The sequence below is a fragment of the Dipodomys merriami genome, unplaced genomic scaffold, assembly GCF_024711535.1.
Source record: "Dipodomys merriami isolate MVZ:Mamm:240054 unplaced genomic scaffold, mDipMer1.0.p SCAF_11, whole genome shotgun sequence".
NCBI lineage: Eukaryota > Metazoa > Chordata > Mammalia > Rodentia > Heteromyidae > Dipodomys > Dipodomys merriami.
The window spans coordinates 36,631,573-36,658,985 of NW_027202382.1; the positions used below are offsets into that span (position 1 = coordinate 36,631,573).

Here is a 27,413-nt window from a genome sequence, read left to right on the forward strand (position 1 = left end):
AGAACCTCTCCCCCCTCTCCCTCACACAAGGGCAGGATATACCCCCAGTGCCTAAAACAGTTCCTGGAACCCTACAGTAGAGACTTTTTGCATTAATACATGAACAAGTTAAGAGGGGTCATCTGACTCAAGATGAGATAACTAGATTCTGTCTTCCAGGAATTTGGAAATCTGAGATGCCAGGCAGCCTCAGCTGGCCCTTGAACTGGAGCAATAAAAAATATAAAAAGCCAGAGCTGGGCAGCTGGAGCAGCTATGTACAAAGAGAAGCCAGTCTGCCGAGAGAGAGAGAGAGAGAGAGAGAGAGAGAGAGAGAGAGAGAGAGAGAGAGAGAGAGAGAGAGAGAGAGAGAGAGAGAGAGAGAGAGAGAGAGAAGAGAGAGTAAGGGGGGGAGGTGAGCCCATGTTGCCTGGAGACAGATGGAGAGGCCTCTGGTCCCAGGGCTTGCAGTCCCATGAGCTGGCTACCGCTTCTGCCCTTGGGTCCTATAAAATAGGCTTGCATCCTGAGAATATCTTTTTGGGGTGTGCTGAAATCCTCTTTGGCACAAGCTGCAAGGTTTCAATTATTTGCAGTCAGAAAAATCCTTCAGTGAGACAGAAAGGTTTGTTCTTTCCACTCCATCCTGGTGCCTCTTCGAAGTTATTAACACGTTCTGCATTTACAGAACATGTTGTGTAAATTTGCATCTCAGCTGACCTTGTTAAAAAGGGAAAGGGAGAACATGCTAGCTCATATTTAGAACTTGCTTGTTAGGAGTCCAAATGAAGAGAAACGCCAACACATTAAATAACATTGTTCAGTTTCCACTCTAAGACAACAGTTAATCTGAATTTTTATCTGCTCTTAAGTTGAGGGGTTAGGTTCCGGTAGGAGGACATGGCATGACTAACGAGATTCCGGTTGTGACTCGGTGCTATCCAATAGTTTCCAAATTAAAATGAAGGCGAACAGACTCAAGCCCTTTAAATCAGCTACACCATTTCAAATCTGTGCCAAAGCAAGGCATATGCTACACTCCAGCAGCACTTGCAATTTCATCTATAATTTATAGCATTTCACTCGTTTTCTGTGCACCCAGTGGGCTATAAGTTATTTATTCAGCAGTATAAATACAAAGAGATATAACATATGTTATTTTCTTCCAGCTGTTAAGTGCTAATATAGACGAGAGAAAGATAACCCGACAGATAGGTGTCTCTAAAATGCACTCAGCTGGGTGCAGTGGCTCATGCCTGTAATTCAAGTTACTTAGGAGGAAGAGGGCAGGAGGTTCATGGGTGAAGGACAGCCTGGGCAAAAAGTTAGTGAATCCTCATCTTAAACAAGCCAAGAGTGGTAGCTCACACCACACACAATCCCAGCTGGGAAAGAGAGATAGAGGGATTTCAGTCTCATACAGGCCCCAGGGAAAAAACACAAGGCTTGATCTTGGGAGGATAGCTCAATTAGTAGAGCACTTGCCTAGCAAGAACGAGTTCAAACCTCAGTACCCAAATAAATACAATAGAAAATAGAATAAACAGGCATGGATGGCTGAGCTTTGAGGATTATAGTTCAAAGCCAGCCTGGGCAGAAAAACGTGGGAGACTCTTATCTCCAATTAACTATTGGAAACGCTGGAAGTAGAGCTGTGGCTTGAACATAAAACCTCAGGGACAGTGCCCAGAGTTCAAAAACACAGACAACAGAAAAAGAGAGGAAAGGAAGGAAGGAGAGGAAGGAGAGAAAGGAAGGAAGGAGAGGAAGAAAGAAAGGAGAGGGAGGGAGGGAGAGAAGAGAAAATAGAATAAATCAAAAGGTCTCCAAGCAAAGTGTAGTGAGATCCGTGGCGGTTCTGTGACCTGCTCCTTGCCAGTAGGTCACCTGACAACACTTTATAGAGGCTTGTCACCAACCTCTAGTCCTTACTACCCTTATAATACCAAGTGGGGCTGGAAAGATAGCTGAGTGGTAGAGTGCTTGCCTTGCATGCATGAGGGCCTTGGTTCGATTCCTCAGCACCATGTAAGCAGAAAAAGCCGTAAGTAGCGCTATGGCTTAAGTAGTAGAGTGCTTGCCTTGAGCTGAAGAGCTGAGGGCCAGCATCCAGGCCCAGAGTTCAAGCCCCATGACCGACAAATAGAATAAAATAAAACAATACCAAGTGAATCCTCTGCCCAGAAGCTCCTTTGGCAGGGGCTGGAGTATAATCAAGTAGTAGAGCAAGCACCAGCCCTGAGTTCAAACACCAAGACCAAAAATTAAAATGAAGAAGTACCTTCAGCTCATTCAGTTTTGAGAAACCACCATTTTTCACACATTTTATCCATTAAATCATGATTATGTATCAGACACTGTGCTGGGGGCTTGGGAATGAAAAGGCACACAACTTCTTAAGGCTTTTTTTTTTTTTTTGTAAGAGTACTAGGGCTTGAACAGAGGGCCTGGGTGCTGTCCCTTAGCTTTTTTTGCCCAAGACTGATGCTCTACCACTTAAGCCACACCTCTACTTCTGGCTTTTTTTGCTGGTTAATTGGAGATAAGTCTCATAGACCTTTCTGACCAGCCTTGCTTCAAAACACAATCCTAAGATCTCAGCCTCCTTGAGTAGTTAGGATTACAGACATGAGTTACCAGCACCCAGCCTAAAATTCTTTTTAAAACCTGTTTTCAGGCTGGGAATGTGGCTTAGTGGTTGAGTACTTGCTAAGCATGCATGCAGCCCTGGGTTCAATTTCTCAATACTACATAAAGAGAAAAAGCCAGAAGTGGCACTATGGCTCAAGTGGTAAAGTGCTAGCCTTGGGCACAGAGAGGCTCAGGGATAGTGCCCAGGCTCTGAGTTCAAACTACAGGACTGGCAAAAACAAAACTGTTTTCATACACAGCTAATATTATACATATTCAAGGGTAAATGAAAGTTTTTCCTGCAAGATCATGAAGAAGAATAAGACCGAGACGGTCACTTTCACCACTCAGCATAATATTCAACCCAACATAGTCCTCACAGTTCTAGTCAGCAACTGGCAAGAGGGAAAAAAGTCAAAGACAGTCACATTAGAAATGAATAAAGTTATCTTCTTGTAGATGATAGGAAAATCACATCCACACACAAATTAGTTCAGTCAAGCTCAAAAACCTACATGTAAAAATCTGCTCAGCATTGTCACTGGGGTTTGTAGTTATGTGTTTGTTGGATGCTTTGTGTATATGATCTCATTTAACTCTCACCGCTGTCTTATAAGAAAAGGGAAAAAAAAAAAAAGAAAAGGGAAACCCTGTATTCACACCAAAGCTTCCAAAAAGTAAAGAACTCCCCCAAGGCCCCAGAGTTAGTCAGGATAGAGGTCCAATCCAGGTCCTCCTGATTCCAAGGCCGCCAGGTGAGGTGTATGTGTGGTGGGCGGGGGGGGGGGGGTGGTGGTGGCGGGAATAGACAAGAGGTGAGGTAGAACCTCTGAGAAGAGGGACTTGGGATCCCTGTGTCCTGGCTCCCAACACAGACACGAGAACAGTGGCCTACTATCACCATCTGGCGTTCCCACCAGAGGCCCAAAGCAATGGAGATATGCAGGCTCAGACTGGGCCCTCCAAGACCATAACCTTTTCTCTTTATAAATGAATTGCCTCAGGCACTTCATTCTAGTAACGTCACTCTAACACACCTCTACGTACTACTTTCTGAACTGTATCCATTGGTTACCCATGAAATAATGCAACTAACACCCTCATGGACACTCTGCCATCTTTGACACAAAGGAAGTTCCTTCCTCAGGGTACACAGCTGGGCAGTCCAGAAATCTTTTCTTCTGTTTCCCAGAAAGATTGAAAGCACACTTGCAAAATAGGCTCAAGCAAGAACTGGAGCCATTAAAGATCCTTTGAGCCTGTCTGCCCCTCGGGAACTGATACAGGGTCTCTCTTGGAATGGCCCAGAGAGCCAGTTCAAACCCCACCCCCTGGGGATGTGGCAAAAAGAAATTTCACAGTGAACGCTGATGAAAGCCCAGTTCACATTTCTGTACTTTGTGAATGATTTCCTTCAGAAAATTTCTTCATGAACAAGAAATCTTTCAAGTCATGGGATAAAAGTAGAGTTATATGCTTTGATATGGACAAGTATATGTGTAACGACGCATTGACAGGGAAAAGGATCCAAACTGGTGCTTTACGATGCATGGCCCAAAGTATCCAAGAGGAACAGGAGGAAGTAGAAGCATCCAGCACATCGTGGTTGAGCCCAGGAGATCCTGGATCAAGCTCCAACCCACTGCATCCCACCCTGAGACCTTGAAATGATGCCTCTGCCCCACTGTGCTTCCCCTGCTCATCTTTAACTGAGTAAAGAAATCACAACAAAAACTGTCCAGCTGGGGCTGCTGAGTGGACTCAGGCAATGCACAGGAAGTGTTTTATGATCAGTTTACATTGTTCTTGTGTAGGACAGGTTATTACGTTTGGTGTCCAAAGAAATCAGCTCAATGAACAAGCTCCAGTTAACAACACATGCCAGCCAAACGTGAAGCAACATTAGGAAAGCTCTCCGAGAAGGCGACTGTGATGCACCTGTATGCAAGACCCTCCCAGAATGCCCTGGAGCAGAAGTTTATCATCGATTCCTGTCTATTGATGCTCTGTTGAATCTCAAGTTCAGCCTCTACTTTGTCAGCCTTTATGTTCACGCAACTGCTTTCTCCTCCAAACACAATGAACTGGAGACATTTTATTTTTCCTCCCACCTCCTTCTTCACCTACACATCTGTGGAGGCGTCTAAGCCTCCAATGATCCTGCCTCTCTGGTGCCTGCACTTGTGTGTCCTCTGCCATGCTGGCATAGGTTTAATTTCTCTCCCTCTCTCAGTCTCCCTCTTACCTTTCTCTCTCCTCTCCTCTCTCTCTCCCTCTCCCTCTCCCTCTCCCTCTCCCTCTCCCTCTCCCTCTCCCTCTCCCTCTCCCTCTCCCTCTCCCTCTCCCTCTCCCTCTCCCTCCCTCTCTCTCCTCTCTCTCTCTCTCTCTCTCTCTCTCTCTCTCTCCATTTCCTTCCTCTCTCTTCTCTCCTCTCTCAACCTCTCTCCCCAATTTATCATCTCACCCGGTCTCCCTTCTCTTGGTCAATCTTGCCCTGTCTCTGTCTCCCGATCTCAAAATCACCTCTCTTCCTTTCTTCTCACTCCCTTCTCCCTTTTTCTCTCCATAATCCACCTTGGGAATACCTAGGAAGAGGCACCTAGGTCAGCAATGGAAGCCTCAGGTCAACAGCCATAAGAATGAGTGTGGCAGTGGATCCTTCAGCCCCCATCAAGCTCTCAGAATCTCTGCTCTGGCCACAGCAGCCCTGGCCAACAGCTTGGCTGCCTCATGAGAGAATCTTTACTCTCAGAAATCATATTTGATAATAAACTTGTTTGGTTTTTTGGTAGTACTAGGGGTTTGAACTCAGGGCCTCATGCTTGCTAGACAGATAATTTACCAAGTGAGCCATCATTTGTTTCTTTAGATAGTTTGGGGATAGAGTCTCACAATACTATTTTTACACTTCCCAAGTAGCTGAGATGACAGTATTTGTTACCTCACCCAACTTTTTCCTTGAGATTTGGGAGTCTCACTGATTTTTTTTGGGGGGGGGGGGCACTGTTCTGGGCTAACCTTAAACCACAATCTCCACTTCTAAGTAGCTGAGATTACAGGATGAGCAGTGGTTCATTCCTATGTGTGGTCATAAATGCTATTTTAAAGTGCCAAGTGTTGGAAGTGGCGCTGTAGCTCAAGTGGTAGAGCGCTCGCCTTGAGCTGAAGAGCTGAGGGACAGCGCCCAGGCCCAGAGTTCAAGCCCCACGACCGACAAAAAAAATAAAATAAAATAAAGTGCCAAGTGTTTGGGCCCATTTGTTATACAGCAATGAATGACAAATGTACCATTTCAGGTTTATAAACAAGATCACAGAGAAACAAAGCACTTTGAGGATGAAGGGATTTAAAACATATCTTTCTTCTTTCTTTCTTTCTTTTTTTTTTTGTCAGTTGTAGGGCCTGAACTCTGGGCGTGGGCACTGTCACTCAGCTCTTCAGCTCAAGGCTAGCACTCTACCACCTGACCCATAGTACCACTTCTGGCATTTTCTGCTTATATGGTGTTGAGGAATCGAACCGAGGGCCTCATGCATGCAAGGCAAGCACTCTACCACTGAGTCACCTTCCCAGGCCATAAAACATATATTTCTATAATGTATGTAATGATTACTCTTTATGATGCACTTAATTGTGTGTCAGGTATTCAAACATATGCCTCCATTTTACAAAAAAGAAATACAACCCCATTGCTAATTAGTGGCAAACCCAGAATTTGAAGTCATGTTGGTCTTTCTCCAAAGTGTGCGCTCTTTCAATTCTACTAGGCTACATGGATTGACCGATGGATAGATGAATTCACCTATGAAAATAAGTGAACAGATACAGCAGGCAGTTGTGACATTTCAAGGAAGATGTAATAAATTTATCTAACATAATTTCTGCCTTTGCATTATTTTTATGCCTGTCATAGATTAGTTAGAACCCAGTCAATACCCAGTTTCCTTTGGCCTATCTAAAACTCCCCATGGGGTTGGTTATTCATGATACCACTGGCTTGTTGCTTATTCTACTGACCCAAGCAACACATTCCATCAGCTGCTGGTCATATAACTAACATCCAACACCAGCACTGCATACAGAAATTCCCCCGCACTGCATACAGAAATTCCCCCTTCTTATCTGGTTTAAGTAGCCATTCTACAACCCCTAAGGGAAAGCCTACAGGATAGTGGCCATAGATCACGTGAAGGGCACAGTCCCAGAGAGTGTCCGATCTCCCTCCTCTTCTCCCTCTCCCCACCCACAGTGTAGAGTGGCCTCTAGACATCCTTTTGCCCCCCATGGCACCTCTAATCTCTCTAAAACCTATAACAAGTTTCTTTTGTAGCACACATTTTTTACCTCTTCATTGAACCACATCCAATTCACACATCTGTCCCTGCAGGGCCCTTCTAGAGAGTGGCTATGGCCACTGATAACAGAAACCCTGTTGTTATTTATATAAATGTGCCCCAAAGGCTCGTGCGTCAAAGGCCTGGTCCCCAACGAAATGTTCATTGATGGATTTCTAACTTGATGGTAGATGCTAGGAGCAGGGTCTAGTGGAAGGAAGGTATTTCCTGGAAGGGTATTCTGTCCCCAGCTCTCCTGGCTGCCATGTCCTCTCACCATGATGGCTGCTACACTAGAAGCAATGAGGCTGGTGCACCATAGACTGATACCTCGGAAACCATGAGCCACATGTTTGCTCCCTTCAGCTGTTTTCACATGTATTTTGTCACTGTTAGAAAACTTCTCACTAATACAGACATCAAGACCAAAGGAGAGAAAAACACTAAGAATAAAAATCATCAGAGAAGACTATAGCACGCAAATGCCCAGAGGTGGACAATAAAGACAAGGAAAGACTAAGCCGCTCCCCTTGGAGGATGGATTATAGATTTAACACTGTGCTTCAAGTGAGGAAGGAAGACTAAGTAAACACTGGTGGAAATCTGTCAGTCAGCTTTCCATTTAACAAATAACTAAAAGTATTAACTTATAAAGAGAAAATCATTTTTTGGCTCACAGTTTGGGAGATTTCAACCCATGGTTTGTTGGCCATGTTGCTTTTGGGCTGCAGTGAGGTGACATGGCATGGCAGAGTTGTTTATTTCATGGCAAGGAAGCCAAGAGAGGATGAGGAGGGACCAGAGTTCCAATAACCCTATGGAGGGCACTTCCCTAATGAACTCAACTCTCTCCCTAGGCCCTAGGTCTTCCACCACTTCCCAACAGTGCCATGGGCTGGGTCCAAGTCTATATATATACCACAGAACTTTGCACACCGTTCTCAATCTAAACTATAGCACTACCAGATCCTGAACACAGCTCTGACTGCCAAAGATCTGACTGATAGATGGAGGAGGCCCTTTCCAGCCTGAAGGAGGGAGGCTGGCTCACCTTGCTTCTCTGGGGCTCACACCTTGGCTCTCCCATGCGGCGGAGAAGAGACAGTCACAAGGTTGGGGGAGGGGAAGGGAAGTATCACAAGTGGATTCCTGCCTATGGGAATTGGTGCTGCTGGAGGAAAACCTCACCCACATGGAGAGACCAGTTTGAAGACACTGATCATAATGTGTTGGTGGGAAGTAGGGAGCAACTCTAAGCCTGATTCACTGTGAGGATAAACAATGCGCGTGAACCACTCAGCACCACAGCATACACAGACTCAGCTGCTTAGGGTGTCAAACAAGGCTGATTTCCTTCTTTTCCATCCTTTTCTCATCACTCTTCACTTCATACAAATCAACTGCTCAGATACAAAACCAAAACGAAGCCCTTTCCCAGCAAGGTGCCTGTGGCTCATGCCTATAATCCTAGCTACTCAGGAGGTTGAGACCTGAGGGTCATGGTTCAAAGTCAGCTTTGGAAAGTCAGTAAGACTGTTAGCTTTGATTAGTCAACAACAACAAAAGCCTGAAGTGAATGTGTGGCTCAAGTAGACACTACCCTTGAAAAATTTTAAGGGACAGAGGCTAGGCCCTGAATTCAAATCCCAGTTAAATAATAACAGCAACAACAAAGAAATCTTTCCCACGTCCAATACCTGAAGAACTGGGGGTTTGGAGTGGAAGTATCTTTGTTTTCAAGACTAGCCTAAGACTAAAGATGCACCCAGAGCATTCTGGGCATGGAAGCCACGTATGTCTTAATGAGGAGGCAACTACCTCTGAGGAGCCCACACTTGCAGGTATGCATTGCCCCAAGTTCAAGGACCTGGATTCAGATCTCAGCCCTGCCAACTGGGAAAGGCCTCGCTTTCATCATCTGGGAAAGATGAGCAGCCAAGCCTCCCTGACAGGCCATGTCATGGGGATGGAAAACCACCAGGCAGGCGAAAGGTTCTATACTCCAGCCAGGCACCACGTAGTAGGCACTGTCAGTTCAATTAGAAACGATGGAAAGCAAGCCTTCCCGCTTGCTCTCCACTAATGAAGTCCCTTGGTAAGAAAGGCAGAGAGGAAGAGTCCCCAGCCATGCCTGATGACAAAGAAAGGAGAGGCTGGGGAAAACCCACAGTGAAACAAACATGGCTCTTTCCTCCAGGGATTCAGGAGCCTGGCTGGGGGTAGAGCAGATGTGGGGACACAGCTTCAAGACAAAGGGCAAGAGCAAGGTGAAGAAAACTTGATCAATGGAGGTCCCTTGAGCTGGGTGTGCAGGGGACTTCCATCAGGAAGAGGAACACTGTGAAAGAGCAGGAAGTGTGGGAAAGCCTGGGGCACTGGGGAGACAGCACTGGAGAGCTCCTCTTGGCCCTCACCAATCATGACAGGCTGAGGAGTTTGAACTCAATTCTGCAGGTGGAGCAAAGCTACAGGAAGCACTCCAGCAGCGATATGACAGACATTTCCAAAAAAAGGAGGGTGGTCAGGAGAATGAGATCTGAAGATTTGTAGTTCAAAACTAGCCCAGGCAGACAAATCCAAATTAATGACCAAAAAAGCTGGAAGTGGAGGTGTGGCTTAAGTGGTAGAGCACCAGCCTTGAGTTTTGAAAAAGTTGAGTTGATCTTGAGGCCCTAAGTTCAAGCCTTAGTACTACAGCACAAAGAAAAGAAGAGAAGAGAGAGAAGATAGAAAGAAAGAAAGGAAGGAAAGAAAGGAGGGAAGGAAAGAAAGGAGGGAAGGAAGGAAGGAAGGGTGGGTGGTGGAAGTTAATGGGAGGTAGGAGGTAGAGACTGGGGACAGAAGATCATGGAGATGTTGACTGAGACTGGCAGAAGGGAGAGGACGGGTGTGGCCAATGGGCCTAGAGAAAGGGTTTCGTGGGAGGCTAGGTAGGGAAGGTTTAGAAGGGTAAGAGCTTCTGGGCTCTATGGGTAGATACTGCTCTACTGAGTGGCATGCTTCACAGAGGCCCCTTCTCACAGGCCCATGGGCTGGCATTCCTTCTCTCACCTGTGCCAGGTTTCTGGTTGTTAGGACTCTGAAGGAGAGATTCCCACAGGCCTAACAAGTGCTCTGAGGAGCCTTCCAATTTAATAAAAGCACCGTCTGGCTCCAGTGGGTTTCCTGAGAACACAATAATTACTCATCCTCTAATAGAGCCAATAAATATAGCAAGAGAAGAAGTAATTAACAACCTTTTGCTGGAAAGTAGCGATTCTTGTGATGTATGAAGTTTCCTTTTCCTGTTCACCCCTTCCTCACTGCAGATACAGTGTGATACTCTGAGCAAATGTGCCATTTGTGACTCTGAGTTTATCACCAAAGCATGATGGGAGGTTTTTATTAAGTCCATCCATTATCATTGGCTCCTAGGAATTGCTGTCTGCCTGCCATCCACCTTGCTTCCACTTCTGCTTGCAAGCCTGTTAATGAGATCAACGTTGCTACCAAACGATTTAACTGTGGGGAGAAACCCATGCAGTCAAGAAGGGAGGCCTTTCATAGCTTGAGTGGGCTACAGCCATCTCCCTCAGATACTTACTCTGGTGTCTATTTTCCCACCCATAAAGAATCTTATTAGTAGTAATTATGTTAGACAAGAAAAAGAGAAAAACTTCACCAACTTTTAAAGTGATTTACCTCTTGGCTTGCAGTTTTAATTAAAATTCCAGTTTCTTTAGCAAATAGCTCTGGAAAGATTAGATTCCCCATTTAGCCCCCACGTTCCTTCTCCATTCTCCAATTCAGAAGGGTGACACAAACAGCAAAATCACCCGGCTAAATGGCTCTGACTCTGCCACATCATAATTCAGCCTATGGAAAAGAGCTTCCAATATCAATGCTAAATTATAAATTGACTCCATTATGCTCTGCAAAATTATCAACAGTAATCTTCTCTGTTTGCTACTCCCTCGCAGTGGTAAATTATATCAATTTGCTACTGGGTCTCAAATTACTCAGTCTCTTCTGCATCAAAACTTTAAGTGCGTTTATGAAGGGAAATGGAAACAAAGCAAATCAGGTTTCCATTTCTGCAGCCCTTTCATCCTTCCCAAGCAGGATCCTGCTTCATCTGAAATCACACCTAACATCTCTTCAGGTAGCCCCTCCTCCACTTACCCAAAACCTGTCCATTCCAGTCTTGTCCTGGGAGCAACTCCCTCTGGAAATCCACTGTAAAGGCCCTGTGGATTAGCCACCAACTTATTGATTCAACACCCAAACAAACTGTGTGTGTGAGTTGGATGGAGAATGCCCATAAGCTCCACACAGCGGCAGCAGGCTGGTGGCAGGGGACAAAAAACGGCAAGGTGACAACAAAAGGATGAGCAAGACATATTTTTCCTTTCCAGGAGCTCCAAGGGCACTGGATGAGCTAGACAAACAAACCATTATTGCAGTGGCTATGGCCACCATCTTACCTAGTGCCTACTCCATGCCTGCCTCGAGCCTAGCTCTCCCACACACTGTCACATGGACATAGACATAATCTCCCCATTTCATAGAAGAGGCTTGGAGAGGCAGCAGGCATTTGATGGGGAAAAGGAAGCTGTCCAGAAGACTTCAGAGGGAAGAATTCCCACAGGAAGAAGTAAACAACATGTGCAAAAACCCAGCTAAGAGCAGCCAGAGCCTGGAGGTGCCATCCTTTTCTGCCTGCAGCCACTGACTTGTTGATCAGGAGGCTCTCCCTGGACCTCCTCAGGATTGTTTCCCATTTGTCACATGCTGGTGAGCTCCCTGTCTGCAACTCTGCAAAGGACTACTCTTCCTTTCCAGCCACTGACAATGATTTGAGCTGACTGTAAAGCATTAAGCATGGCCAAAATAATCAACCCAAGGGAAAGAGAGATTTCCCAGTGGACTCACTAGGTAAAGGTAGACAGGCTCATCTCTCCTACATTCATTTGCTGCTCCTTATCAAACCACTGTAGAATTATGCCAATAATATCTATACTAAATATAATTGTTATTTATTGAGTTCATAGTGTGTGCAGTATGCTTTACATGTGCCATTTCATACACCTTTACAATAACACTGTGAAATGTGTAGATACATTGTTTCCATTTCATAGACAAAGAAACTAAGAGTCACAGCAATTTGATATCTTAGTTTCTGGTAGTACATCCAGGAGGTGGTAGGACAAGAAATGGAATCCAACTCCACTAAATTCTTTGTTCCCAAAGAACTAAGCCTAAGAGAACCAGTTGAGGCTCCTTTAACTAGCATAGGATTCTAGTCATGGTAGGGTTTATGCTAGCTAAGTGCCTAGACAATTTTATGGGAGATGATGAGAGGTAGGGGGAAACAGGGAAAGTAAGCCCACTGAGGAGCTCTCCAGAGTGCTGAAGAGTCTTTGCCAAAGCATCTGCCTGAGCACCTGTGTCTTTGGCCTGGGAGGGTCTGCCCTGCCCAACCTGGCCTCCTGATTTCAGTGCCCAGCACTGAATGGAAATGCATCTGGTAGAGACTCTTAGAAGTACTGAGCTTCAGGGGCTGGGAAGGTGGCTCAGTGGTAGAGCGCTTGCCTTGCATGCTGAGGCCCTGGGTTCGATTCTTCAGTACCACATAAGCAAAAAGAAAAAAGCCGGACGTGGTGCTGTGGCTCAAGTGGTAGAGCACTAGCCTTGAGCTGAAGAGCTGAGGGGCAGCAACCAGGCCCATTTCAGGCCTCACGACCAGACCCCCCCCAAAAAAAGAAGTACTGAGCTTCAGAGGACATCTAGTTGGCACAATCCTGCAGGGAAATGGAATTCAGGCATGACAGTAGGGAAAAGTCAAAGAAAAAAAATGCTCTTCACTGGACAGCTATATGAGAGAGAACTGAAGAATGGCTGAATGCATTCTTGGATAAGTAGTTATGGAGGATAAAAAGTTCAAAGGTACAGACAGGGAGGATTCCTCTCCAGCATCCTAGGTCAGGGGGTACTAGGAACAAGTAACTAAATTCTGATATCAATGTTGCATTAAAGGGTGTTCAGAAAGGTCATTTGTATTTAGCTATTTTAGTTTAGTTTTAACTGATACATTAAAACAATAGTTGGGCTGGGAAGGTGGCTCAGTGGTAGAGTGCTCGCCTAGCATGCATGAAGACCTGGGTTCAATCCCTCAGCACCACATACACAGAAAAAGCTGCAAGTAGTGCTGTGGTTCAAGTGGTAGAGTGAGTTTCCTGAGCAAAATGAAGTTCAGGACCAGTGCCCAGGCCCTGAGTTCAAGCCCCAGGACCAGAAAAATAAAAAAGAATTTAGTGGAGTTGGATTCCATTTCTTGTACTACCACCTCCTAGATGTACTACCAGAAACTAAGATATCAAATAATAGTTACATATATTTATGTGTGCTAGCCTGCCAGAGCTTCTTCCTTCTAACTATAACTTGGTACCCACTGATTCAATATTCCCCCATCCCTCCACCAACCCCCTCCCCCAGCTCCTGGAAGACCCTCCATCTCAAGTTCTAGGAGATCAGTCTTTTTAGATTCTGCATATGAGCAAGAACCTATTTTTTGTACCTGGCTTATTTCACTTAACTATCTCCAGTTCCATCTATATTGTTGCAAATGGTATGCCTTATTTCTTTTTTTGTGGTTAAATATTATCTGGTTGTATATATATACCACATTTCCTGTGTCCATTTATCCACTGATGGTTCTACTTCTCAACTATCATGAATAGTGTCACAATGCACATGGCAATGCATGTATGTCTTTGACATGTTGACTTTATTTCATGTGAATATATAGATGAAAGTGGAATAACTACTTTTCATCATAGTTCTATTTTCAATTTTTTCACAGTACAGGAGTTTGAATTTGGTCTCTTGCTTGCAACACTGGCACCTCTATTACATGACAACCCCCCCCACACCCTCTTTTTGCTTTTTTCAGGTCTTGCATTATTTTGCCTGGGGCCAGCCTTAAAATGTGATCCTCCTACCCATGCAGGTATGCATCACTATGCCAGCTTATTGGTTGAAACTTAAGGAGGTCTCAATTCATTTTTTGCGCCAGCTAGCCCCAAACCTCTGTGTAGCTAGAATTATAGTCATTAGCCTCTATGCCTGGCTTGTTTTCAATTGTTTGAGGCACTTTCACACTGTCTTCTAGAGGGGCTGCATTAATGTACATTTCCTCCAACAACATGCAAAGATGCAGGGAAGATTACATTTGATTGGTTATAGCCTCCATCCTCCCCCCCCCCACAAAAAAAAGAAATAAAAATATAAGACAAGAGAAAGCTGGAAATTGATCTGCCATAGGTATCAGATTTCAAGTTAGTGAAGGTTCTACTCACTCTTGTCTGACATGAAAACGCCTCAAGAATTGAGAGGTCATTCAGAAAAGCCCTGAGCCTCCCTTTGGTGATTCAGATCATAAACCCCAAAGGTCTACATAGGCTGTAGACATTTATAATCCCACCTCTCCCCCTGGTGGTTAAGAGAAATATTAGAAAATCACCTTTATTCTCCGTCTCCATCCCATCTCTATTCTGTAGCCTCCTACACACCTGAATAAGAATAGCTACACCCACCCTTTTGTTATGTTAATTTTTTTCATGCAAGCAAATATTGTTATGCATCAAAACTCAATGTCATCCTGGTAGTAATTCAATGAACACAGGCATAGTCCCTATATTTAGAATGGTGAACAAGTAAACAAATCATAATGCAAAGTAGCAAACTTGCTAGCTGCTAAGGGGGAAAGGGCTATGGGAGCTTGAAGCAGAGTGTGTTACTCTGCCTGTGGGTGGGGGAGTATAGAAACTTGAAACGTGAATTGGAATGCACAAATCTGGAAGGCAGGAAGATAATGGAGTCCCTCATACCAGGGAGTGGCTCCTGAGCATACTTCTACATTTCTCCAAGGCAGAAACATCTTAATTATTTCTGTATTGCTGGTTCCTAGCCCAATGCCCAGATTAGGCATGCAATGAATGCTGGAGAAATGAGCAGTGTGGAATTTGATATGGAGAGGATTACAATGGGACTTTGATACCAAGGGAGACCTGAGTGGCTGGAAGCATGACTCAAGTGGTAGAATACTTGCCTAGCACATGTAAGGCTTTGAGTTCAAAACCTTGGTACTTCCAAAAGGAGACCTAGGTAGACTCAGAATCCACAGGACTTCAAACAAAGCTTAATGTGACACTGCTCAGGGGTACAACAGTCGTGTGTAGGTTTGGTCATTCATTTGTCCAGCCTAGGGCTGATATTAACAGCCATGTCCATCTTTTCACAGGTGAACAGGCAGCAGTGGGAAAGGAAATGTCTGGCAGCAATGTGAGCCAGTACAAGAGTGATGGGCTCACCTCCAGCTAGGACAGAGTCCACTCCATGGCTCAGAATTGTGAAAAGCATTGTCAGCATAAAAGTTCAATATGATGGGCGAGGAATCTAGGGCTGTCCTTGTCAGATCTTAGAGTTTCTTTTATTTCTGATGTTGAACTATATTGTCAAATTCCCATTCTCAGTTTTTACAATTCCACCCAATAGTTACAGCCTGAACTAGTGCTTGCACTGGCTTCTTCAGAGTCGTTTTTCCTCCACTAAGTATTTAAGCAATACCTTTTACTTTACTTCACGAACTGAGAACAAACTGATGGCCAAGCTCAGTGGGCAATGACAGCTGGCATGTCCCCGATGATCAGATAAGGAGGCCACTGCATTGTGTGTGTCGCCGCAATCCGTGGACACGGTTGATTACTGCAAAGCTGTGCTATACACACTTTAGCCAACCTCTGTGGCAGGCAGGTCCCTAAGCACTGCTTCTGGTTTAAACGCCTCTGTTTTCCCACACTGCAATAAAGCTTATTCTCTCCTGCAGAAACAGCACCAGTAAAGTCACCTCAGGATAACAAAAATCCATATCCTGTTGCAAATAATGATTGGGAGAAATGTTGGAGGATTCAGAATCTAGAAACCTCAATTCCAGTCTTAATTAATTTATCTGCTCTACTAACTATAATCTAGTACCTAGTATATGCTAGCTAATGGGCAAAGTGCTCCACCACATTTAGTGAGCACTTATTTTAGTTCTAAGCAAGTGAGCGTGCATAAAGTCACTTCACATTCCTGACAATGCTAGGGCCTAAGTGCCATTGCCATACCCATTATACAATCAGTGGACAATAGTCTATTATGCATGGTCTACTTGTCTCAGTTTTCAATGTCATAAAGTAGCAGAGCAGTAGCAGCCAGTGTGACTATAGAGGAGAATAAGATGTCACTCTGGCCCCAGAGAAATCCTGGATTTCTTGAAGGAATATACATTCAGTTATGTATACATGTACATATAACTGTACAGTGACCCCTGAGGAAAATGTTTGACCCACTTCAATTAGCTTTCTATTGTTGCACAAATACCATTCTTTCACAGTACAAACTAAGTGCTTTTAGACCAGAGGTCCCCCATGGAAGAACTGCATTCTCTTCTTTTGTGCCAAACTCAAGGCATTGGCTGGGTTGTAGTTCCAGACTTGGGGTCTCCATGCGTGCTCACTGATTGTTGGCAGAATTTTTCTCCTCGCAGGTGAGAAATCCCTGCTTTCCTTAGAAGGAAATGATGGCCAGAAATCACTCAACAGCCAGCGACTCCCATGGTGACCCTCTTGGGCCCCTCACAGTGTGGGTGTCTGCTTTCAACCAAGCAGGTAGAGGTTATTGCTCAGATTTGCTCTTTTGCAACTAGACGGAGAAAATGCTTTAGAAGAGCTTCACTGATTAGACCAGGCCCACCAAGGAAATCCCTCTTTAGCCTTATAATATGGTCGAGTCACAAGTGATGACGTCTTCTTACAGGTCCTGCTGCACTCAGAGGGGAAGTTACCCAGCTGAGTGCCACGCTGGGTCACCTTAGAATGCTGCCCCCATGTGACGCATGCGGAGTTTTCACTTTCCTGGAGGGTGAGACTCAATTAGACAACAATAGAGATAACTCCTATTTGTATAGTGATCTTTGTCAAGCAAGCATCTTTTCATATAAGCTTTTGCGCCTTACTGTCCAGAGATCCGGGTTCTCTGGGTGAAAAGATTCCCTCCACAGTCAGGGAGAAGAATCTGAGGCAAGGGAAGTTGTGTAATCTTGTCCCTGCTACATGGGAGACAGGGAAAGCAAAGGCTTCAACTGGTCTCCTAGTTCCAGAATTTGAGCTCTTTGTATAGCCCACACTGTCATGCCGATACACGGGGACAACATGGTCTGGGGCCAGTGTCTCAGTCCAAGGGGAAAGTCACAGGAATCTCAAATTGCTATGTTTGAATCTAAGTCCTGCTCTTATTAGTTCCCAGGGTCTGGGGCGAGTCACTTCCCTGGTCAGGTTCAGTCTCAAATCAGGACAAAACTGAACTGTACTAAAGATGCCCATTAGTTCCATGTTTCCATTCTCGTGGCTGGAGAACTGTGTGCTTATACCCTCAGCCTATCCCTGGGGCCTGGGAGATGGATGATCACTGCACTCATTTCCCAAAGCTCTCATAAGAAATTACCAGAAATTATTCTCTGACAGTCTGGAGGCCAGACATCTAAAATCAAGGGACTGGCAGGATCTTTCTGAGGAACCTGAGGGGAGCGCAGTTTTGTTGGAAGCCAGCGACTCCTGGCCTCCTTTGGCCTGTAGATCCATCACTCAAATCCCTGCATCTAGCTCACATGACCTTCAGCCTCCATGTGTGTCTTTTTCTTAAAAAAACTATATTGAATTCTTATATAGAACATATTTCTAGACATTTGCTCTGGTTTTATTATATTGATTCTCATTGCCTTGGTTTCTTTAGCCTACAGAAGCATATGTCCTCTTTCTTTTTTTCCTGCGCTAGGGCTTGAACCCAGGACTTGGTGCATGATAGGCAGACACTCTACCATGGAGCTATACTACCCTACCAATATATCATTTTGAAAGCCACTTTACATTGTGGAATGAGATAGGCACAGATACACATTAAAATCATTTTAAGTTTTACCCTATAAGGTTTAAATGATAATATACAATTTATATGAGGTGTCACCTTCAAGATTGAGCTATATTTTCAAAATTCACATACAAAAATATATAATATATCAGACCTACTGTTGATGTCTAAGTAAAAAAATGCTTCTAAGATGAGATATTCACAACACACCAGTGAAAATGATTAATGCTAGAAAATGATTCACATAAATTGACTGGTTGCAGCCACTTGGGTATAAAAAAAAGATAAGAATTAAAATATGATACCATTCCTTCCTAAATCACTATTTAAAAAAAGATGCAAAGGGCTGGGAATGTGGCTCAGTGGTAGAGCGCGTGCCTTGCATGCATGAGGCCCTGGGTTCGATTTCTCAGCACCACATAAGCAGAAAAAAAAAAGCTGGAAGTGGTGCTGTGGCTCAAGTGGTAGAGCACTAGCCTTGAGCTGAAGAGCTGAGGGACAGTGTCCAGGCACAGAGTTCAGGCCCACGACTGGGCCCCACCCCCCCAAAAAAGAAAGAAAAGGTGCAAACACAATTACAATTATTAAAAACAATCTGTATGTTAAAGCTCTTATGGCTCTTTTGTTTTTTAAAAACAATAGGAAGGGGCTGGGAAGGTGGCTCAGTGGTAGAGTGCTTGCCTTGCATGCATGAGGCCCTGGGTTTGATTCCTCAGCACCACATAAGCAAAAAGAAAAAAGCTGGAAGTGGCGCTGTGGCTCAAGCGGTAGAGTGCTAGCCTTGAGCTGAAGAGCTGAGGGACAGCGCCCAGGCCCAGAGTTCAGGCCCCACAACCGGACCCAAAAAACAAACAAAAAAAAAAATAGGAAAAGCATGTTTATGTTTTGTTCATTGTTAAAATTCTTTCAACAAGCTACTCTGTGCATTGGGGAGGATGGCCAACCAGCTCATTCTACCTTGCCAAGAGCATTCCTGGTTTTAAAACTGAAAGGTCCAGCATCCTGGGAGATTGAGCAAACCATTACTAGCGGTAACCCCAGCACTGGGCCAAAATATGGAAGGAAGGACCTATTAATAGCCAGTTCTTCTCGTAAGCCTTAACTCTGAGTGCTGATCATACATCTGATAGTTATTCCCAGCTGGGTAGGGAAACAAAATAAAATTTCAAATTCAGTTCATCTAATAGTATCAGCCTGGATTTCACAAAGGATTAGAGGAAATCTTCACAAGTCAATGTTCTTAGTCTCATCTAAAGAATTCCAGGAAAAGAGATTTTCTAAAGCTACCTTTGAAAGCCATTCTACTATCCATAATCTTTTTAAAATATTAAGTTCAATCTATAATCATATTATTTTCATTCTCAGCACCAGACTGAATAAAGAAATCTTAAAGATATGATATCCTCAGGAAATTGAGTAAAGTTATTGGAGACCTCAAAATGGGTCATACAAAGAACAAAGTTAGGAAACCATTGGAAGACAGTCAATTGAATTGGGGAAAAGCGGACAACCACACTATAAAACATTAAGAATGCTGGAAAGTTTATTGAGTGGTGAGGCAAGCAAATAGCATTAAAGTTTTGGTTATGATCTGTCTAGTACAATGATTATAAGTGAGACACTTTAAAGGGGTTAAAAACTAGCTTTTATTAGATGCCTACTATATGTTGTTTGCTTTTATGCTCTCTCTTTTAATCTCACAATTCCCATGTCCATTGACAGCATATATCCATTTTATAGATGAGAGAAATAAGACTCAGAATGCACATAATTCTGTGCCAGGTGTTGGGCATGCAGTAATAAATATAACAGGCATGGTCCCTGCTTTCGTGGAAGCTTAGAGTCTAGTGGGAAAAACAGGTACTGAAAAACTGAGGGAAACAATGATGAGTGACCCAGTGTGGGGGATATGTAGGATAGAGGAGGGTGGTAAGAGAACAATTTCCTGTTTCTTGCAAAGGAAATAGCACTTAGAGGACTTGAGACATGAGCATTGTTATATGTTCAAGATAATACTTTCTTCCACTACAATACAGTATCATTGGCCCTGTTTAAATCTAAAGAAGACAAGCCAAAGAAATGACCCAATTTCCAGCAATGACTATCAGCATTTCCCAAACTAGTCTAAGAATACCCTAATGAGGCTTGTTAAAAAAAAAAAAAAATACACTGGGTGCCAGTGGCTCACGTCTGTAATCCTAGCCACTCAGGAGGCTGAGATTTGAGGATTGCAGTTCAAAGCCAGCCTGGGCAAGAAAGTCCGTGAGACTCTTATCTCCAGTTAATCACCAGAAAACCAGAAGTGGCACAGTGGCTCAGAAGGTAGAGTGCTTGCCTTGAGCTGAAGAGCTGATAGACAATGCCCAGGCCCAGAGTTCAAGCCCCATTACCACCACCACCACCACCACCACCACCAATCATCATCAACAACAACAATAATAATAATAGCCAGGCACCAGGGCATCATACTTGTAATCCTAGCTACTCAGGAGGCTGAGATCTGAGGATAGTGGTTCAAAGCCAGCCCAAGCAGCAAAGTCTATGAGAGTCTTATCTCCAATTAACTACCCAAAAGCCAAAAGTGAAGCTATGGCTAAAAAAATAGAGCACTAGCCTTGAGCAGAAACAGCTCAGGGATAGCACCCAGGCTGAGTTCAAGCCCCAGCACTGGCACTAATAATAATTGATGATGATAACAATGACAACGACGATGACGACAACAACAACGATGATGATGATGATGATGATGATGATGATGATGATGATGATGATGATTCCCCAGTTGCCACCTGTACTCAGAAATCAAATTTTAACAAAAGCCCCAAGTTATTCTTAGGTCAGACCAGCTTGGAATATGCAAAGTCAAGACTTCAGAAAAGCTAAAGCCTCCTACACTAGGAGTTTATTTAATGGCAGTCTCCTGGACAGGTTTCAGAACTGGGAAGATATCCAAGAAGAGGAAAGGGGAAAAGATAGACCCTCTAGGGCTTCATCAGTCAACCAGAGAACCACAAAGGCTACCTTTCCCTCCTTCCAGGTTTCCTGTGGATTTTATCCGCTCTCAGTCTGGATTAAGCAGTGTCTTCTCAGTACAGGCAACGTGACTGCTGTCAAAACAAAGCCTGTTCCCACGCCAGAGGGCTCAGGAGCACACCTTTAATTTGGAGCCATTGCTAATTGAGGAGTTGAAGATAATAACAAACTGCCAGCTTTGGCTTTCTGTGGGGAGAGGTTATGGATTTCAAATGCAAGCAACCTGGGTTCAAATCCCAGACCTACCACTTACCAGATGAAACACGAACACACTAATGAACCTCTCAGAGCCTCATTTTCCCCACCTGCAAAGGGGCTAATAGCCCTTTTGCAGTGACTGTCAGGAAAAGGTGAGATGCTAGAGGCAGCAGCTTGACACCATCCAGCCTTTAAGAACTGTTTTCCAATAAATAATAAAGCAAGAGTAGATTTAGAGCTCAGTAAGAGAAGGATTTTTGCCAATACGGAGCCAACAGTTAATAAAGATATATTAAGCTTTTAGGCTACATTCCTTTAAAAAAAGATATTAAGTTTTTTTTTTAATGTACAGAAACAAGGCCCTGTGTCTAAGCTACACTGTAGATAAAAACAGGGCTTGCCTATTTTATTCCTGTGAACTGAATTATGATGGGGCCCCTCAAATAGGATGTTTTGAAATGAAAGTACAAAGGTGGGAGGAAGAACTTCAATGCTCTGATTTTTACTTACAGATAATAGATTTCCTGGGAACCATAAGAGCTGAATCTAGGTTCTACAAACAGCAGCAAACTTCAGATTGAGGTGACACCTGCTCAAGGGCTAGAAAATTGGGGAACAGGGAAAGGGGACACATTCCTGATGATGCTATCTGACTTAGAAGGTGCTTTAAATGATTTCCCTAAAAGACAGAAAATGCATGAGAAGCTTGAAAAAAGGTGCGAGGCGGGGAAGGGAGGTCTGGAGGACATAAATCCCTGAAGACTGCTGCAAGTACTTGGCTAGACCACAAGGAATGCTTCCAGCCACAGTGGACCCTGGCTGCTGGCTCCCCTCCCTTTCCCGGTAAGAAGGGAGCCATGCATGTGAATAGCCTCTTTACTATTTCATTTCCACATGGTCTGAATTTGATTTAACTCTGCGTCTTCCTCCTCAATGAGGTTGAAATATATCATTGGTTGCTTAATGGCCCTTCAAGCAATGAGGCCTTTATTAAATAGCAGCATGATACCCAGGCATTGAGGAGAGAACAGCACACAAATCTCTCCCCACTGAGATGGGAAAGACAGCTCTCAGCTACCCACAGAGCCTCCATCTCTGTCTGGAGAGAGACTCAGGAAAGAGGCTCTGTCACCTGAAGGGGACACAGGAGAAGGCTTTTCATGGCTGGACCCCAGGAGATGCCTCTTTGGGCCCCTCCCTTATCCCCAAGTAGGGCAGTGTGCCCTGGAGGGACAATACGTTAGTGAGCAATTATCTTCCCAGCATTCCCTGGAAAAATCATGGGACCCAGGAGAATGTGCTTGACTTGATACCAAACCAAGACCGGGGCTTGAGTTCTGACCTTTGTCTCTTTTTAAAAAAAAGTTGTGTGGGGCTGGAGGTGTAACTTAGTGGTACAGTGCTTGTTGAATATGTGCAAGGTCCTCTGTTCTATCTCTGGAACTGAAGCGGGGAATGCAATCTCTACTTAATAAAACATTTAATGTTTGGAGAAAAAAAGCCAGGCATTGGTGGCTCATACCTGTAATCCTAGCTACTTAGAAAGCTGCGACCTGAGGATCACAGTTCGAAGCCAGCCTGGCAGGAAGGTCCATGAGATTCTTATCCCCAATAAACCACTCAAAACAAAACAAAACCAACTGTGTGATTGTGACAAGTCTTCTCATTGGTCCAGCAAAAGACTGGTGCCCTACCTGGCTGGATGCTCAATGAATGACGAAAATGATTCTGATGCTATTCTGAAAAGAGGGCCATGAATCTCATCCTCTGGTCTCTGCACCCTAACTCAGTCACAGAGTTACACTTCTGTATTTCCTATCTACCAGTCCTTACCAGATGTAAGACTCCTGGGGCCACTCTCCCTGGCCTGAAGGAGTCTTTCCCCACATGTAGTTCCCCACTCTGACCCTTACTTTCCGGGTTTCCCCATAGGTCAGTCTGCAGCTCAGACCTCTATGGTTTGGCCCTCAGGTCCATGCCCATCCACTCAGCCAGAGTTAATTGTCTGCAATTCCCACATGTTACCCTGCCATCAAGCCTGCTGAGCCTGTCTCAGTACTATTCCTACTAGCACCCCCCCCCCACACACACACACACTCCTTTCTGCTCAGGGCTCCTCCCAGGCCTTACTGTGCCTGAATCCAACCCTTCTCTCCTCCTTTCTCCTCAGTTCTTTCTACTCCTCATCACCACGATAGCCAGGGAGCACCCTGAGAGAAGCCTCAGAGTGCCATTGCCTTGTTTACTCTGGGTCCTTAGCACAAAATGAAGGCTGAGGAGATGTTTGAGGAATGAAACTAAAGTATTATTCTAGCCAATATGTATCATGATCTGATTACAGAACATGGCAGGCCTTGCGCACTGGAATGTGAGGGTCCAATAATAGACAACAGTTAGTGAGACACAGATATGGCCCTTGCACTGGTTGAGTTTAAACTCTGGTGGTAAAGACAGTAATAACAATAAAGCATTGGGTGCTCTGAAAGGAAGCTCAAGGAAAAAGCCTGGTAACCACCAGGAGCGGGAGGCATGGGGAAGGCTTCCTGGAGAAAGGGAAATTGTAGCTGATAATTAAAGATGGAGAAAGTCGTGGGCAGGAGAAAAGTAGGACGACACAGTCTATGTAAACATAGCTCCACCTCCACAATTGGGAACTCTGCTAGTTCACATTCATTCAGAAAGCAGCTGGGGCTGGAAAGGAGGCTTACAGGACCAGAGGATGTGGCTCACCCTTTGCTCACCCAGAGCCTCTCATTCACAAGCCTTTCTCAATGGGCTGACCTCGTCTTGCCCATTTTCCTACCTCCACAGTTTGTACCTCACTCTAGTAGAAAGACACTGGACTCAGCTACCATATCTGCATCCCCTAGGCAGGGTCTCTGAGGCCACCCTGGATGGCTTCTTAGGGCATGCTCTTCAAAGGCAGGCATTTACACACAGGATCTTGCTGTGTTATACAGGCTGGTCTTGAACTCCAACCTCAAGCAATCCTCTCACCTCAATATCCAGAGTGGCTGGGACTATAGGCATGTCTTGAATGCTTTTATATTTTAACTCTGCAAGTGAATTATTCTTAACAAATATTAGTTAATGCATAGTATCTAGGTATTACCATATTAAAAGGACTTTAAACCAGCTGAAAGTGCTTTAAAGGGGTTTAAACTAGGAACTGAAAAATATTCTATTTCAACAAACAGGTATCAGGTTACTTTTACATTTTGGTGTGTATTTTCTGGTGATTTTATATTTACAATGAATATTGTAAATGTAAAATTGAAAAATTTGATCATTACAAGAACTTGTTGATCATTAAACAACCTATATTTCCAAAGACAGATCTTTATTTTACAATTGATAAATTACTGGAGAGTGTCTTTAATTTTTTTTAAATCCTTCCTTGGAATTAGTGCAAAGTTGAACTTAAAAATCTCATTTAGTACCCTCTGTTTATTGTACTTCTGAATTCTGAATTCAAATCAACAAACACTGTATCATGATACTATGAAGTATTATTTAATAACTACTATTTCCTTATAACTAAAGGTCTATTGCTGCAACACAAAAATTTTGTTAATGACATATAAGTAGTATATTGACTGACAATATTTTTCCTGGACGAGTGAGAACATTAACTTCTCCTTCACACAAAAGGCCAATAAGGGTCAAGAATAGTGCTGGTTCGAGAACAGTGTGGTGTCTCATTGTGTCTTCATCCCTGGTGCTGGCACAGGCCTGAGGAATAGTAGCCACTGAACACATACAATTAAAAATTCTATCGGTATGGCTTTATTTCGCCATGCTTTCTAGAGAAACCTCTTGTTCTGATAGGACAGTACTGCATGAACTCATATAGCAACAGTTCTTAGCGACTGAATGAAGCTGATTAAAGTGTCACACAGCAGGGACCATCAGCCTCTCCCTTTATTCCTTAGACACAGAGAGCTTTTTCCCCAACAAAAATGCCTTTGGAGCAAGGAGCATTCACAGCTATAATATGCCATTAGAGGAGCAACTTTGCAACATGCCTAGAGAGTCATAAAGTTTAGTAATTTCTGAGAAAATGTCAGAGAAATCCAGGAAGATGGAAAGGCTTTGTATAAGTAGTCTCAGGCAGAGCCTGAGACTCCTTCAGAAAGGAACAAGTGCACAGGCTAAAGAAAGCCATGTTATCATGGAAAATAACCCCTGCCAGGCCTAAAGCTTCTAGAGGCTTACCAACAGCTGGCTTTTTATTTCTGGCTTGAGCTTTGCAATGCCAGAGACTGGCATGAGGTCATTGCCTGGCATCTCTTTATGTCATCTCCCTTTAAAGAAAACAGTCACTTTGAAGGTAGTCCAAAAAACAGTGCAAGAACCATTAGCGATGCCATCATTCAATTTAATTAGCATTTGTGAATGCCTCCTCTGTGCCAGGAAGAACAAGCTCCCTGTCGGTGAATATCTTACATTCTAGGGAGGAGACAGACCATAATCAATAACCTTTCCCACTCAGCATCACCATGTCCAGGTGACATCACCATTCCCCTGAGGTCCAAACAAACATCCTAACTTGTCCCCCTGCCTCAACTCTTAAAGCCCTCTCTCATCCATTGTCCACAGGGCACCAGACTAATCTTTTCAAAGGCAAGTGTAATCGTCTCATTTCCTGTACATTTAGGTAATCGTCTGGCCTCTGCATGTGGACTGACTCCTGAATACCTGCTGGCAAACTGAGAATCAGACTGGAAACTCCCACACAAGCCAGGCCCTCTGAAAGGTCACATCCTCAGTAAGGAAATAAAGAAAACCTGCTTTGTCTTGCCCTTGGCTCAGGCAAGAGAGAATAAGAAGGAAATGACCAACCATAATACTTCCCATGATATGAGTCTAAAGTCAGGATTCATACTTGTGCCTATTGCCAAAAAGTCTGACACCAGGACTGGGAAGGTGGTTCAGTGGTAGAGTGCTTGCCTTGCATGCATGAGGCCCTGGGCTCAATTCCTCAGCACCACATAAGCAGAAAATACCAGAAGTGGTGCTATGGCTTAAGTGCTAGAGTGCTAGCCTTGAGCTGAAGAGCTGAGAAACAGCACCCAGGCCCAGAGTTCAGGCCCCATGACCGACAAAAAAAAAAAAAAGTCTGACACTAAAAAGATTAGTCTTATGGATCCTGGGTCTGTAGAAGCCTCCAACACATGTGCATACAATGAAGATCCTTGCTTATACCCAGGCCTCAAAGAATTACCAGAGACTAAAGTTACAAAAGACATGAGTACAACATCAAAAGGTATCTAACACTTACAGCAGCATTCCAAAGAGAAGGGTAAGAATATAGCTTAAGAGCTGGGAAGGTGGCTCAGTGGTAGAGCGCTTGCCTTGCATGCATGAGGGTTTGACTCCTGGGTTTGATTCCTCAGCACCACATAAGAAAAAAGAAAAAAGCTGGAAGTGAGGCTGTGGTAGAGCACTAGCCTTGAGCTGAAGAGCTGAGGGACAGCACCCAGGCCCAGAGTTCAGGCCCCACGACCGGACCCAAAAAAAAAAAAAGAATATAGCTTAACTGATAGAGTACTTGCATAACATGCACGAGGCCCTGAGTCTAATCCCCAGTACCACCAAAAAAAAAAAAAAAAATCTAGAAAGATAGAAGAGACATGCTGGGTAAGAGACAATACTGAAAGAAAAAAAGAGATGAAAAATGGCCAGAATCTATTAGATATCAAACCTCAGAACTAAGAATGCAAACAAGCCAGATGCAATGGCTTGTACTTATAACCCTAGCTATTCAAGAGGCTAAGATATGAGGATCAGGGTTTGAAGTCATCTAGACAGGAAAATCCACAAGGCTCTCATCTTAACCTGCAAAGAAGCCAAAATGGAGGTATGTCTCAAGTGGTAGAGCACCAGCCATGAGCAAAAAATGTCAAGCGAGAGTACAAAGCTCTAAGTTCAAGCCCTAGTATCAGCACACACACACAGAGGCAATAAATAAACCTTTTCCTAGAAATACCTTTGGAACACTGAAGACACAGAAGACAAAAAGACTTTTAAAGCATCCAAAAAGAATACCACACCTAACTGGCAAAATAAAAAATTAGACTGGCAGCTGACTTCTCAATGGCAAAAACGAAAGTGGTGAAATAATGGTATCTTCAAGTTGTTAAGATCTTATACCTAACAACACAGAATTGTATTGAACTACAAGCACAACAATGCTATTTTTCAAGAATGAAAACAAAATAAAAGGGTAACTTTTGATGAAATAAAAACTAATAGTTTAATTCAAGTAATGGCTTACTTGAAAGAATT

General features: G+C 43.9%; 1 protein-coding gene across 3 annotated transcripts in view; it reads right to left on the minus strand.

Moving 5' to 3' along the window:
- The window catches only part of LOC138820951 (tubulin polyglutamylase TTLL11-like), a 238,544-nt gene that overhangs the window by 198,668 nt on the left and 12,463 nt on the right, over window positions 1–27,413 (minus strand). The window lies entirely within an intron of this gene.